This window comes from Petromyzon marinus, chromosome 62 (assembly GCF_048934315.1).
Source record: "Petromyzon marinus isolate PM22_M1 ecotype Great Lakes invasive population chromosome 62, UKy_Petmar_22M1.pri1.0, whole genome shotgun sequence".
Lineage (NCBI taxonomy): Eukaryota > Metazoa > Chordata > Hyperoartia > Petromyzontiformes > Petromyzontidae > Petromyzon > Petromyzon marinus.
In genome coordinates this window covers 10,539,883-10,555,975 of record NC_133728.1, presented here as the reverse complement: position 1 = coordinate 10,555,975, position 16,093 = coordinate 10,539,883, and the positions used below count along the sequence as shown (strand labels likewise).

Here is a 16,093-nt window from a genome sequence, read left to right as displayed (position 1 = left end):
TCACAGAGACTGAGACTCACAGACAGACTGAGACTCACAAACACAGACTGAGACTCACACACACATAGACTGAGACTCACAGACAGACTGAGACTCACACACACAGAGACTGAGACTCACAGACAGACTGAGACTCACACACACAGAGACTGAGACTCACAGACAGACTGAGACTCACACACACAGAGACTGAGACTCACAGACAGACTGAGACTCACAAACACAGACTGAGACTCACACACACATAGACTGAGACTCACAGACAGACTGAGACTCACACACACAGAGACTGAGACTCACAGACAGACTGAGACTCACACACGCAGAGACTGAGACTCACAGACACATAGACTGAGACTCACAGACACAGACTGAGACTCACACACACATAGACTGAGACTCACAGACACATAGACTGAGACTCACAGACACAGACTGAGACTCACACACACAGAGACTGAGACTCACAGACAGACTGAGACTCACAAACACAGACTGAGACTCACACACACAGAGACTGAGACTCACACACACAGAGACTGAGACTCACAAACACAGACTAAGACTCACAGACACAGACTGAGACTCACAGACACAGAGACTGAGACTCACAGACACAGACTAAGACTCACAGACACAGACTGAGACTCACACACACATAGACTGAGACTCACAGACACAGACTGAGACTCACACACACAGAGACTGAGACTCACAGACAGACTGAGACTCACACACACATAGACTGAGACTCACAGAGACTGAGACTCACAGACACACAGACTGAGACTCACAGACATAGACTGAGACTCACAGACACAGACTGAGACTCACACACACAGAGACTGAGACTCACACACACAGAGACTGAGACTCACAGACACAGAGGCTGAGACTCACAGACACAGAGACTGAGACTCACAGACACAGAGGCTGAGACTCGCACTCACAGAGACTGAGACTCACAGACACAGACTGAGACTCACAAACACAGACTGAGACTCACACTCACATAGACTGAGACTCACAGACACAGAGACTGAGACTTACAGACACAGAGGCTGAGACTCGCACTCACAGAGACTGAGACTCACAAACACAGACTGAGACTCACAAACACAGACTGAGACTCACAGACACACAGACTGAGACTCACACACACAGACTGAGACTCACACTCACATAGACTGAGACTCACAGACAGAGACTGAGACTCACACTCACAGAGGCTGAGACTCGCACTCACAGAGACGCCGCCACCGCGAGCCAGGGCAGAGACGCACGCGCCCGTGACGTCACGCAGCGGGCCCCTCCCCCCCCCCCCTGAACTGAGCCGCCAGAGATGGTATCGCCCGCTTGGGGGGAGGGGGAGGCAGCCCCCGCACTGCACTCCCCCCCACCTGCACTGCGCCCCCCGCTGCACTTCGCTCCTCCCCACCTGCAGCGCGCCCCCCCCCCTGAACTGAACCCCCAGCGATGGTATCGCCCGCTTGGGTGGGGGGGGTAGCCCGGAGCGGGCCCTCTCGCTCACAGCCACAGAGCCGCGCAGAGTCGCAGATTCACTTCGCTTCGGTGACCCGCTCGCGTCACGCCGGCGAATGAGACGCAAGCTTCACCCGTGTGGTGAAATACTCTCCACATTCACTCACTCACTCCTCCACTCGTGTCCAGGGGTCGAACTACCCGACTACTGATCGAGTCCTATCCACTCACTCAACCAGACACTCGCCCAGCCACTCGCCCAGCCACTCGCCCAGTCACTCGCCCAGTCACTCGCCCAGCCACTCACCCAGACACTCACCCACCCACTCACGCACCCAGACACTCGCCCAGCCACTCGCCCAGACACTCACCCAGTCACTCACCCACCCACTCACGCACCCAGACACTCACCCACCCACTCACGCACCCAGACACTCGCCCAGCCACTCGCCCAGACACTCGCCCAGACACCCAGTCACTCACCTAGACACTCACCCAGTCACTCACCCAGACACTCACCCAGTCACTCACCCAGTCACTCACCCAGACACTCACCCAGTCACTCGCCCAGACAGTCACCCAGACACTCACCCAGTCACTCGCCCAGACACTCACCCAGACACTCACCCAGTCACTCGCCCAGACACTCGCCCAGACACTCACCCAGACACTCACTCAGTCACTCACCCAGACACTCACCCAGTCACTCCCCCAGACACTCACCCACTCACCCAGTCACTCGCCCAGACACTCGCCCAGACACTCACCCAGTCACTCACCCAGACACTCACCCAGTCACTCACCCAGACACTCACCCAGTCACTCACCCACCCACTCACCGACACACCCACTCACTCAACTCACCCACTCAACTCACCCACTCAACTCACCCACTCAACGACTCACCCACCCACACACTGACCCACTCACAAACTCAACCATTATACTCCCCTTCTAAACTATCCATACTGTGTTCAACCACCAAACTGCAGGTCACAACACACTCACAAATTCAACTACTCATCCATTCACTCACCTACTCACCCACCCACTCACTCACCCACCCACTCACCCACCCACTTACTCACCCAGCCACTCACCCACCCACCCACTCACTCACCCACCCACTCACTCACCCAGCCACTCACCCACCCACTTACCCAGCCACTCACCCACCCACTCACTCACCCAGCCACTCACCCACCCAGCCGCTCACCCACCCACTCACCCACCCAGCCACTCACCCACCCACCCACTCACCCACCCAGCCACTCACTCACCCAGCCACTCACCCACCCAGCCACTCACCCACTCACCCACCCACTCACCCACCCAGCCACTCACCCAGCCACTCACCCACCCAGCCACTCACCCACCCACCCACTCACCCACCCAATCACCCACCCACCCACTCACCCACCCACTCACCCACCCACCCACTCACCCACCCACTTACCCACCCAGCTACTCACCCAGCCACTCTGCAGGTCAGAACACGCTTTCTGCTTCTTCTCTCGAACTGCTGCACTTTGGGATTCCTTCCTCCCACCGTCTCTCTGCAGTTCTGTGAAAGGGGCCGTCCATAAATGACGTCACGCGATTTTGGATGATTTTTGACTCCCCCTCATCGTCACACGGCGTCACAAAAAGTCAGACCCCCCTCAAATATGACGTCACAAAGCTCTGCCCCACCCCCCCCCAAAAAAAATATATAAAACATGCTTCATATTGCTTTAAACTATTGTGATTGTAGTGCGTATTTAATGGGGCGCTGCACTCTGATATTGTAGAAAACATTTATTAAAAAGTCTTTAATTAAGTAGAACGTGTTTTGCGCATTTTGATGTGACGTCACATTTCTCAACCCCCCCCCCTCGTCACACATCGTCACAAATGTCTGACCCCCCCCCCACACCCCCCAGGTGCGTGACGTCATTTATGGACGTCCCCAGAGCTACTTCCGCGGACTGGTTCTCTTGCCAATGGCGCCTCTGATGGGCTGCGGCTGCATGTTCAGCGTGTCCCCTCTCACGGTCTCAGTCCCGTCGTAGGCGCGCGTTGGGCATCCGTAACTCCGTTCCCCCGGGCGGTGACGGTGGCTGCCTGTAGCAGCAGCGTCGTTGAGGCAGCAGCGCGGGTTGGATCACCGCACCGGGTATATTATTTGAGTCTGAGTCGACCTAGGGGAGACCCAGGACCGGTTGAGACAGTTGTCGCTGGCATGGAATTCGGGTCGTTGGTTTCTCAGCGCAGTGCGCTAACCGCTACGCTACCGCTCCCCATAACCGCTCCGCTACCGCTCCCCATTGCCGCTACGCTACCGCTCCCCATAACCGCTACGCTACCCCTCCCCATAACCGCTACACTACCGCTCCCCATAACCGCTACGCTACCGCTCCCCATAACAGCTACGCTACCCCTCCCCATAACCGCTACGCTACCGCTCCCGATTACCGCTACGCTACCGCTCCCCATTACCGCTACGCTACCACTCCCCATAACCGCTACGCTACCCCTCCCGATAACCGCTACACTACTGCTCCCCATAACCGCTACACTACCGCTCCCCATACAGTGAGGGAAAAAAAGTATTTGATCCCCTGCTGATTTTGTACGTTTGCCCACTGACAAAGAAATGACCAGTCTATAATTTTAATGGTGGATTTATTTGAACAGTGAGAGACAGAATGACAACTAAAAAAATCCAGAAAAACGCATGTCAAAAATGTTATAAATTGATATGCATTTTAATGAGGGAAATAAGTATTTGACCCCTCTGCAAAACAGGACTTAGTACTTGGTGGCAAAACCCTTGTTGGCAATCACAGAGGTCAGACGTTTATTGTAGTTGGCCACCAGGTTTGCACACATCTCAGGAGGGATTTTGTCCCACTCCTCTTTGCAGATCTTCTCCAAGTCATTAAGGTTTCGAGGCTGACGTTTGGCAACTCGAACCTTCAGCTCCCTCCACAGATTTTCTATGGGATTAAGGTCTGGAGACTGGCTAGGCCACTCCAGGACCTTAATGTGCTTCTTCTTGAGCAACTCCTTTGTTGCCTTGGCCGTGTGTTTTGGGTCATTGTCATGCTGGAATACCCATCCACGACCCATTTTCAATGCCCTGGCTGAGGGAAGGAGGTTCTCACCCAAGATTTGACGGTACATGGCCCCGTCCATCGTCCCTTTGATGCGATGAAGTTGTCCTGTCTCTTTAGCAAAAAAACACCCCCAAAGCATGTTTCCACCTCCATGTTTTACGGTGGGGATGGTGTTCTTGGGGTCATAGGCAGCATTCCTCCTCCAAACACGGTGAGTTGAGTTGATGCCAAAGAGCTACATTTTGGTCTCATCTGACCACAACACTTTCACCCCGTTGTTCTCTGAATCATTCAGATGTTCATTGGCAAACTTCAGACGGGCATGTATATGTGCTTTCTTGAGCAGGGGGACCTTGCGGGCGCTGCAGGATTTCAGTCCTTCACGGCGTAGTGTGTTACCAATTGTTTTCTTGGTGACTATGGTCCCAGCTGCCTTGAGATCATTGACAAGATCCTCCCGTGTAGTTCTGGGCTGATTCCTCACCGTTCTCATGACCATTGCAACTCCACGAGGTGAGATCTTGCATAGAGCCCCAGGCCGAGGGAGATTGACAGTTCTTTTTTGTTTCTTTCATTTGCGAATAATCACACCAACTGTTGTCACCTTCTCACCAAGCTGCTTGGCAATGGATGGTCTTGTAGCCCATTCCAGTCTTGTGTAGGTCTACAATCTTGTCCCTGACATCCTTGGAGAGCTCTTTGATCTTGGCCATGGTGGAGAGTTTGGAATCTGATTGATTGATTGCTTCTGTGGACAGGTGTCTTTTATACAGGTAACAAGCTGAGATTAGGAGCACTCCCTTTAAGAGTGTGCTCCTAATCTCAGCTCGTTACCTGTATAAAAGACACCTGGGAGCCAGAAATCTTTCTGATTGAGAGGGGGTCAAATACTTATTTCCCTCATTAAAATGCAAATTAATTTATAATATTTTTGACATGAGTTTTTCTGGATTTTCTTTTTGTTATTGTCTCTCACTGTTCAAATAAACCTACCATTAAAATTATAGACTGATCATTTCTTTGTCAGTGTGCAAACGTACAAAATCATCAGGGGATCAAATACTTTTTCCCTCACTGTAACAGCTACGCTACCGCTCCCCATAACCGCTACGCTACCGCTCCCCATAACCGCTACGCTACCCCTCCACATTACCGCTGCACTAACGCTCCCCATTACCGCTACACTACCGCTCCCCATAACCGCTACGCTACCCCTCCACATTACCGCTGCACTAACGCTCCCCATTACCGCTACACTACCGCTCCCCATAACCACTACACTACCGCTCCCCATAACCGCTACACTACCGCTCCCCATAACCACTACACTACCACTCCCCATAACCGCTACACTACCGCTCCCCATAACCGCTACACTCCCAGCCAACAGCTGTACCCCCCCCCCCCTCCTGCCAGATGTTCGCCCAACCCCCCACGCTCCCTTCCCCCTCCACTCCACGCGTGTTAAATTTCCGATAAGAACAGCCGACGCTGCACCAGCAACATCACGGATGGGGCCTCTCTCTGTGTAAGAACGCGCACGATCTGGAAGCGCCGGGGCGGCGTTGCTTGTCGAGAAAATGTGAATTTAAAAAAATAAAAATAAATCGTATATTCGCGACTTATGTTTTATTAAAACCGCGAATCTCGACGGAGAGTTTAGCCCCCCCCCTCCCCCCCCGTTGTATATGTCGGTTATGAAAATTTTGATGAAAATAATAAAAATGAAATGAAATTTGGGAAGTAACGTAATTATTCCAAATTATGTTAATTGCTGCAATTATGCGCATAAATTATGCTAATTCGAGAGGTAATCGTATTGATTTATGCGAGTGTTGGTGCTTATGCTAATACGAGCCGTTATGATAATTAGGCCCCGCCTCGCTGACGAGGGTCGGGTTATCAATCGGGATCATACAATTAATCGTATGAAGTTATACCAGTGTGATGCGGGTATGCCAGTGTAAGCTCCGCTTTATTGTTTAGGTCCGTATTAACGCTCGGCAATACAATTATTCTCGCTTTAACATTTACTGAGTGTATTAGTGTATTCATGTCAGGGCTCCAAATTCAGATCTCAACGCAGAATACAGTTCTCGTAAATAAGATTATTACGCATGAAACAGGAAGGAAAGACACCAAACTTCTGTGCTTAAGCAATTTATTCTAAATGAAACCTTAACTCTAATATAACATGTGAACTCTCAATCTTGGAATTTTCAACACAGTATCGATACAGTAACCATCGACGATTGCGTTGTTTCACTTTGGTAACGACACGTGTGATTAATTCCACCGCGTAACGCGAGCTCAGTTGGTGAGAGAGAGAGGGTCGTTAACACACGCATGCTATTCTACACAAAAACCTTAACGCTATAATATGCAAATTCGTATACTTAAAATTGGCCACACAGTACCGCGCTCATTCATGAATCCATATGCAACCCTCAATGCAAATTCTTATCACATTGTTACTGGGTCTCAGAGTAATTGATTCTTATGCAGTGTAAGACGAGCACGTGCGGCGATTATGAACGAAAGGTCCTTAACAATTATGCGACGATATTCATACGAAAATGCAATCAAAACAGTTATTATTCCCAAAGGTACAAATATACGTCAATAGATTCATCATGCTCATTCATATGATTTAAAAAAATGGCTTGGAGTAAAGGCGTGCGATGGTGTGCGTGCTCTCCCCTGGGCTTCTTAAGTTAGGCCAACTTTAATTAATTGTGGACAGATCGCCTGATAACGAAACTGGTTTGGCACGCTATTCCCCCCCCCCACCACCGTGGCGAAGGTGTCAAGGATTAATTCGTATTGATGAATCTATTGGTATTTTATGCGATTAGACGTACAACACAAAACAAAGGAATTAATAAGAAATAAAAATTATTAATGTACTTATAAACGACGGATTGTTATCACCCGGTCTGCCGCGATGCCTTCACGGCCACTGATTGTTCACGTATTTGATGATCAGGCTTCTTGCTAATGACTCGATATGGATTATGTTGAGTAGGCCAGTGTTCGGAATTAATTATTTGCGTCAAGCAGACGTTAGGTTTGTCGTGTGGTGGGGGGGGGCAGAGTGCGTCATACGTATGGTTGATTTCTTCTTTCACAGCAGCCGAGTTCGGCCCACACTGGGTGATGAGTTGACACGGTGCGCTGTAGGCGCGGTGTTCCCACGGTAGATGGCGCTCACAGCTCGTGTTGCGGCTGTTGGCGATGGTGTTCGCCGTTGACTCTCTCTGGTGGCTGATGCTGGGATTCTCGTCAGCTACTTATGATGTTGAATTCGCACCGCATAGCATGTAGCTAAGTAGCGAGTCTCGCGAGCCATTCTGGCGAGTTGTAGAAACTTCTTCTGCGTCGGTGGTGGCTGGTCTTCTGACGGTCGTTCTCTTCTTCTGCTGGCTGATGATGAGCTGGTCCGCCGGTCGATGATCTTTTTTGCTCACGGGCGGCTGGTCAGGCTCTCTCCGCTGCTGGATGAGCCAAGTCGCACGCGCTCTCGCTGGCAGCTGGCACTCGATGTAGAATAAAAGTCTTTTAGAGATACTTATTCTTTCGGCTCTGAACTCACACTCGGTGGCACCTCGCTACCCTGCGAGCCTCGCCATCCTTAGTTGATCGCGGGGCTCCTAGGAGCCAGCCGCCCACCGCCCTCTTCAGTAGCTCGTCGGGCTGACTGACTTGTTGACCTCGCTGTGCCTTGTTGAACTGGTCTGTCGAGATGCTGGTTGAGCTGTTACATTCGAGAAAAAAGTCTCCGCTCTGCGCAGTGGGGGGGGCTGTTTGTGTGTGTGCGTCCGTGTGTGTCATCCCAGTTAAGGCTATATGGGGGATCTTTGATCTTTGTGTCATCCAATCAAGACATCTGCGTCCCTCCATTGATCACCGTCCCCTCCCCAAGGTATCCCTTCATCCGTGGGGTACGGATGGCTCCCTCTTTGCAACAACAAGCGATGTCCTCGCTCTGGTGTTAAATTCCTGTTCTCCCGCGCTGCGGGAAGACAAAGGCGGCCGGGAGGCTCTCTTCCTCTCTCTGGCCTCGCAAGCCTGACCCGTCTGCCTCACCTCCTCTGGACAACCCCCGATTCAACACTGCACACATATTTCCTTTGATTTATGTTCCCAAGATTTCTGATTCAACAGTTCATCATTAGTTCATCATTAGACGTTCCCTCCGATATTCCAAAGGGGTGTATTCCTTTGCTCACACAGTCCGCACACAGGGATACATGCCTTCCACTCTCGAGGTCAGAGATATGCGTTTGTCCTCACTTCCTTGACTGCCCGATTTCACATTCCTTGGCCTTGTAAGGTTATGTAACGGCGAGGTGTGATGTAATATTAAGGTGCGCAACGTCCGTGTTAATACTACGTATGCGAAGCAACACCCCGCCATGTGGATTGCAGCCTGGCCCCAGTAAAGTGTGTGGACTCCCTATGATGCTGACTCATTGTTGCCAAGCTCTACATTTTTAACGTTACCCCAATAACAATGAAGGGGAAAATTGTTTGAATCTGTGTGCAGGCGTCCTATGTCTGCGGCTGACGGAAGGGGGGGGGCGAAATCCCAGCTTGGAATTTCCCCTCCCCTCTTGGTGACCTATGCGGCTGTTTCATCAAATTGGTTGTTTGTCTTTTGGCAAGCTGTAGATTTTTCAGATAGTCGCTAACCCCTCTTTGGCCCCGGAGTTTATTATACTTTTTTAATGGCCTTTTTACGATCGCTATCTGCTGTTTACTGGGATGAGGTAGCTTGCCGGTTCGAGGGTGCTATTATTTATTTATCGACTATTAAAAATATATATCGGCAAATATTATTGATATTAATTGTGGAAAAATGGCCGTATACACCCCCCCCCCCCGCCATCTCTTCAGCATTATTCCACTGCGAGGATAGACACCTGAAGATATTCTTGGGGAGGGAAAAAAAAATTGTAGCCAAAGCCGCCATCCACACCGACGGAAACTCAAGGTCGCCGGGTCCGTAGCGCAGCGCGCTGACCCCTGCACCGTAGATAAAGATCCCCCCCCCCCGGTACATCCTCAACAGACTTCTGGGGGGCGAGTGGTGTTCGCGAGGACGATGAAGGCCGGTACGGGTACACGAAGGGGGTGGCCAGCACCACGCCCGGCCGCCCATTGAGCACCTCGAGGCCGAGTCGCCCTAGGGGGAGGCCCAGGACCGGTTCTGATAACCGTCGGTGGTGCTGGCCGTGAGCGGGAATCGAACCCGGATGGCCGGGTTCGTAGCGCAGAGATCCCCCGTATAGCCTCAACAGACTTGGGGTGCTGTTTGCGAGAAGCGCCAGATAATACGACAAATCGCTAGCTTTAAACACCCAGTCGGTCGTAAAAATTTAAGGCGGTATAGTACTATAGTAATAGAGCAAGTGCAGAATCACTGAACTGAAATTGATAGCTTGAAAGTGCGGGGCCCTTGAAAGTGTGGGCCCCGTAGCTACTACTACATGTGTAGCCACTTTTGCTGCTAGGATAATCCGGCACTGCGTAGGTGACACAGACTTATTTCATGTGTGCGCACAGCATTGCTTGTACAAGAGGCTCTTCTCAGCCTTGTCCAGACCACCAGCTCACAAGAACTGAATGTGGCCACTTGTTTGGTTTAGAGCCCCCTCCGTCAACTCAAAGAGTCGAGAAAACGTGACCATCCCCTATCAGGCAGCGGTGCAACAGAGACACACAACAAGAGCTGTGTATCGGTGGTCGTTATCCTCATTTGGGAGTCACCGGGACACAGAGGCCCAACCGTGGGGGGGGGGAGGGGGGGGCAGCGTAATGCGACGCATGGGGAGCCAGGTCAGCCACAAGGGGGACGCAGATACACACACAAGGACAAACATGTTAAGAAAAATGATGAAAATTTTACGGAAAAAAAAATTCCCTGCGGCCTACCATGGAGCAAGCCCGATGATGAACGCATCTGGCTATCGCCGTGTCAATCGAGCAGCATCAAGTTGCGTGATGCACCCGCTTTGAGGAAGTCCTAGACCGATGGGACCGATGGAACCGGCATGAAATCAAGACGCACGAGAACTTAATTGAGCATTGTTACCTCGATATCTTTTATTAATACTGTCCCTGTGAGACCGTCTTCCTCTAAACCCAATACACGGTGCAGCAACTCAACAAGATATACAGTAGACTCTCGATTGTCCGCGTGCAGTTTATCCAATGTGCGGATTAACCGCACGCCACCTGAGATTATGACATCAATTAACAACTCGTGGATTTCCCCTTGAGCCTATACTAATACCGACTATAATCACCCAAGAATGTCTGTCCTGAACGCTCGTGACGTCACTCCGTCGACCAGACCTCCATTAATAATCATGAACAGGTTACATCCTGCACATGGACCCGATCCTCATTAATAATGAGCAGGTGACGTCACTCTAAATCGAACAGCCCCCCTCATGAATAATCATGACCAGGTGACGTCCTTCAAATGGACACCCCCCCCCTCCATTCATAATAATTAGCGGCTGACGTCACTCCACATGGGGGTCCGAGGCGCCTGCTCCCCCCTCCTTAGCATCAACTTACAACCCTCACTGCGAAGGCAGAACCCTCACGTCTCACGATCTCCGTCACGCTATTGAGACATAGAAGTAAAAAGGACGTCGTGACGAACCAGGGATTATAACCTCTAAATGAAATAGGTCTGTGTCACAGCGCCCTTACAAATTGCACTGAATAATGCAATATCACGTCACGCTCTGCTTTTCGTTTGCAAGTTTCAGATTTACTGCAATACACCCGTCCTTGGACGGGCAAAAGGCGAGTAATCTCATAACAGTTATACATGATCTTTGTTTTTTTTTCCGGTAAAGTCACATAGGTAAAATTAAATTTAAAATAAAATAACTAAATTAAATCACGACGTTTCGGAGGCAACAAAAGCTTGTGTTGCCTCCGAAACGTCGTGATTTAATTTAAGCTTGTGTTGCCTCCGAAACGTCGTGATTTAATTTAGTTTTCTTTATTATTATTATTTTTATTTTACCTACGTGACTTTACCGAAAAAAACAAAGAGTATGAATCCTTGCAGTCACGAAAGCTTCAAATCTAGTTATACATTGTTACTCTTGGGAATGTTTATTACAAGCCACATGGTGCTTAAACCGAACAAATGTGTGATCCGGCTCAGTTGAAATCCACATGATCGCCTCTACAGTACAGCAGTTGCAATATCTTTACAACAGTGAGGTGGAGTTTGATTGATGGTGATTGGCGTGCTGTCACCAACTTCGTGGGCCGAGTCTTCTGCGCGGGAGCAGGAAAGTGTCATCACTGAGCAAGCGCATCAATCGGTCAACCATTCGTTTTTGGCATAGAGACCCGTGGAAAAATGATTATTTTTCTGAACTATATCCGCGACTTTGAATTATCCGCGGCCGTCCTGCCCGCCATTAGCGCGGATCATCGAGAGTCTACTGAAAGTTACAGCCCAGATTGTTGTATATACGGGATTACAAAAAAATTACATCCATTGCCATTTGAGTAAGACTGAGTCGGGGTGAAATGAGTGGGTCGCCCACAAGTCAGATGTTGCCATACCCACCACCACCGCCACTGAAATTGGCTGTCGCTCACCTGTCGGAGGACAGCGTTGTCATCAAACATTCGGTGCCGACACAGAAACACGTCACGGCTCTGTCGCCCGTTATGCTTTGGCTCAGAGAGGGCCCCCTTGGCCAATACCGACACGGCGCCTGTGCCAGGCCAAGTGCACTTTGAGGCCACGTGAAGTGTCGAAGGCCCGGCGGCAGGAGGTATCGGGACAGACCCGGCAGGTGCCATGGGTCGGCCGACTGAGATGGCCCGTTAGATGCACCAGCAGTAACTCCCCCCCCCCCCCCCGTGCCAACTTGCTGAGTTTTAGCCACCCAACGCTCCACACAACCCAACACATTGGACCCACGAACTCTGCGGGCGGGGGGGGAGGGGAAGGAGAGAAAAAAACCCAAAACCTCAGCGAATGGACCAAGTTGAGATTTTATAATCTCCCCCCGGAATTCACGCCTTTATAATCCAACCACAACCCTTGATATTTCCCATAAATGCATTCAACTAGCTAATCACGTCTCATAATAGCGAGTGAAATAGCGAGTGAAATATATAATGTACGCAAACCTGTCAACCCCTTATCAGTGCCAACCTTACTACAGACCAATTCAGACCTTATTGGTCACCCCGTGCCCTTATAAATCTCAACGTTCATCACACAAAGCCCGTCATTGAAACGGCTGTACGCCGCGTGGACATGAAACACTCAAATTTCCCTGCACAAGAATACAGGGTAAACCGTATGGGCTGACAGGTCTGTGTACGCATGTATGTACAGTGGACATGCACAAACTCTTTATAATAGTTAACTTCGGCGGGTGCCTAATTCACCTGGGGAAAGGGCGGGGCCACGCTATGGGGGAGGGGCTTTGGGGGATAGCTCACGGAGGGGCCGGGTCCACGGACTGCACGCCCCATTACATTGAAACTACGTAGCTAAAACTACGTTTTATTTGAGCAGGTAAGGCCCAACTGAGCTACAGAGCTCTTATTCAGAAGTGACCTGGCCATCACAAATTATCGCTCAACGAGGTGGCTCATCATCATCGTCGTCGTCGTCATTACCATCACCGCGTGGACATGAATAGCAGCGGCCAAACACTCTCGAAGCGCCTGACACCTATTCTAAATGTGTGGAGGGAAAAACCGGGGAGAGAGAGAGACGCTGCAAACGCCAAATATACAGCAGCAGGCGTCAGGGTCGGGATCGAACCCCACGACCTCCTGCATACCAGGTGAGGAAGTTAACATCTCCTAGCCACCGTGATGATAATGCTGAGAGACGCTGCAAACTCCAAATATATAGCAGCAGGCGTCAGGGTCGGGATCGAACGCACGACCTCCTGCATACCAGGTGAGGAGGTTAACATCTCACGAGTGGAGAACGTGTCACTCTGCAGCTGGTCACTTTACTACTCTTGCCACAATCTTATACTGGAACCACCGACAGTAATCTTCCTTTTTATGTCGTAATAAAATGCCAAGATAATAACTATTGCGAGGTTTTTTGTTTGTTTGTTATATCTATATTCTCCAGGATTTAAAGAGAATTCTGGAGAAAGAATTACCTTAACCCCTTTCCCGCTCCGAGACGTCTGCAAGTTGCGGGGTGCGGCGGGTCATCCCGTTCACCGCCGAGTCTTGGAACGCACGAGCGGGTTCAGCGTTAACTTCACTTAGGAGACGTGTAGTCGTAGCAGCGCCTTTGTTTTTACAGACGTTGTAGCCACCGCAGAGAACCGTGGCGACATTACCGCCACCACTCTACGACAGCCGCCAAACCGTACCACAAACGCCCTCTCGCATGGCCTTGTACTTCTGATTACGTTCTGTGACGTACGTCATCCGAATGGGAAAGGGTTGAGAAGTCCGGGCGACTTTAAATAACCTGCCATGGGCAGCCTTCTGTATTCGTGACTCCTGCCTCTTCAGCGTCGCTATCGAGTACTGTCCCGCCTCTCCTCCCAACTTCTCCCGTACTTTCCGAATTGATTTAATCCCCGGTAGCCAGTTACACGGCCCGTGGCCACGAACAATAAAGTTATTGTTGGGGTGCAGAGGAGCTCAGCCAGCAGCCGACCAGGAGTATTGAGGCATAGATAATTTTAAAAAAATGTTTCATACGAGCATGATTATTCCGCTCGATTACCCAGGTAAGTCGCATCGAGAATTTTTTTTCAGGAGGCTTTTGCCGAGTTATCACAGTTATGGCGGGGGCGGGGGGGGGAGTGACGCTGCCGCTGCTGCGTGTGACCCCAGTTGAATGATTTTTGTTGAGATTTTTTTGTTGTATTTTCTTCATAATTGTGAATGTTTGGCCAATGCCCGTTACAGCACCCACAACAGGTTGTTATTTTATGGGGGGTTACATCGCGTAGATATCAATGTGTCGTTAAAAACCCACCACCGCCCAACACAGCCAATTAGTCAAGGTTTGTCACGTAAACAAAACGTGGCAATTCGTGACTCTCCAACACACCGGTTGTAGCTGGAGAGTAATTAGTGCTGAACTAGTAACGAATTGGCACGTTTCGTTCACGTGACAAATCTTACTAATTGGCTGTGTCGGATGGTGGCGGGTTTATTGACACATTTATATTTGTGGTCTAACCCCAAAAGGTCTAACCCCAAAAAAACTATTATAGATAATATTGGTCGTGAAAACCTCCTACTACTACGTGTTTAACTGACCTGTTACATTGTGTATTTTGTTTTAGCTGTGGGAAGAAACTGGAAAACCCAGTGGAAACAAATCGCAGAACATGGAGAGAAACGTTGTAACTCTACGTACACTCGCACAGAGACAAGGACACCCCACCACTCCGTATAACATTTAACAGACTGCAGGGGGCAAGTGTTGTTTGCAAGCAGTACCAATGAAAAACAAAACTCTTATGGATGAGTATCAATGAAGGTCAGCACGGCACACGAGGGAGGGGGTGGTTTGCCAGCACCACAGCAGGTCACCTTCGTCTGCCAAGTGCTGATGTTTATGTACCTTTCATTTACATACCGCGCCAGGTACTCATTTGAGACAGAGTCGACCCAGCGAGGCCCAAGCTACTCCAAATATTGGCCACCGATATTGGTCGTGAGCGGAAATCGAACCAGTGTAGCCAGGTTCGTAGCACAGTGCGCTAACCACTGCTACACCGCTCCCCTTAAACACACTCGCGCACACTCTGCATGTATGTACAGTATTCCATCGTTATTCACGAACTCGCTATTCGCAATTGTGGCTATTAGCGAATTGCATCTGGAGCTCCACACGACTGCTGCGTCGAGAGAGAGAGCGATGAGAGATAAAGCGGTGAGAGACAAAGTGATGATTGATAAAGTGATGATTGATAAAGTGATAAGAGATGAAGTGATTAGAGATAAACTGATGAGAGATAAAGCGGTGAGAGACAAAGTGATGATTGATAAAGTGATGATTGATAAAGTGATAAGAGCTGAAGTGATTAGAGATAAAGCGATGAGAGATAAAGTCACGAGAGATAAAGTGATGAGAGATAAAATGAAATAAAGTGATGAGTGATAAAGTGATGAGTGATAAAGTGATGATTGATAAAGTGATGATTGATAAAGTGATGAGAGATAAAGCGATGAGAGATAAAGTCACGAGAGATAAAGTGATGAGAGATACAATGAAATAAAGTGATGAGTGATAAAGTGGAGAGATAAAGTGATGAAAGTAACGAGATAAAGTGATGAGATGACTGTCATAGTTATTCGCTTATTTACGTATTTATATAAGGTAATTGATTAAAGGATAGTTTTTTCGTAGGCCAATATCATTATCCGCGCAATGTGCCATTCACGAGCACCTCCAGAACGTATCCCTCATGAACAACGCTGGAATATTGTCATGTATGTTGAACTTCCTTCGCACCGTACGTAGCCAA

The 16,093-nt window shown here is 49.7% G+C and overlaps 1 protein-coding gene across 2 annotated transcripts in view; it reads right to left on the bottom strand.

Moving 5' to 3' along the window:
- QTRT2 (queuine tRNA-ribosyltransferase accessory subunit 2) overlaps positions 1-1,334 on the bottom strand; it is a 37,739-nt gene extending 36,405 nt beyond the window's left edge. The window contains exon 1 of one of the 2 annotated variants that reach the window (XM_032977283.2): positions 1,247-1,334. The gene's annotated coding sequence lies outside the window, so the exon portion shown is untranslated. The remainder of the gene's footprint in view (positions 1-1,246) is intronic. The other variant, XM_076053739.1, reaches the window with a different exon arrangement.
- Between the last annotated feature and the right edge of the window lie 14,759 nt (positions 1,335-16,093).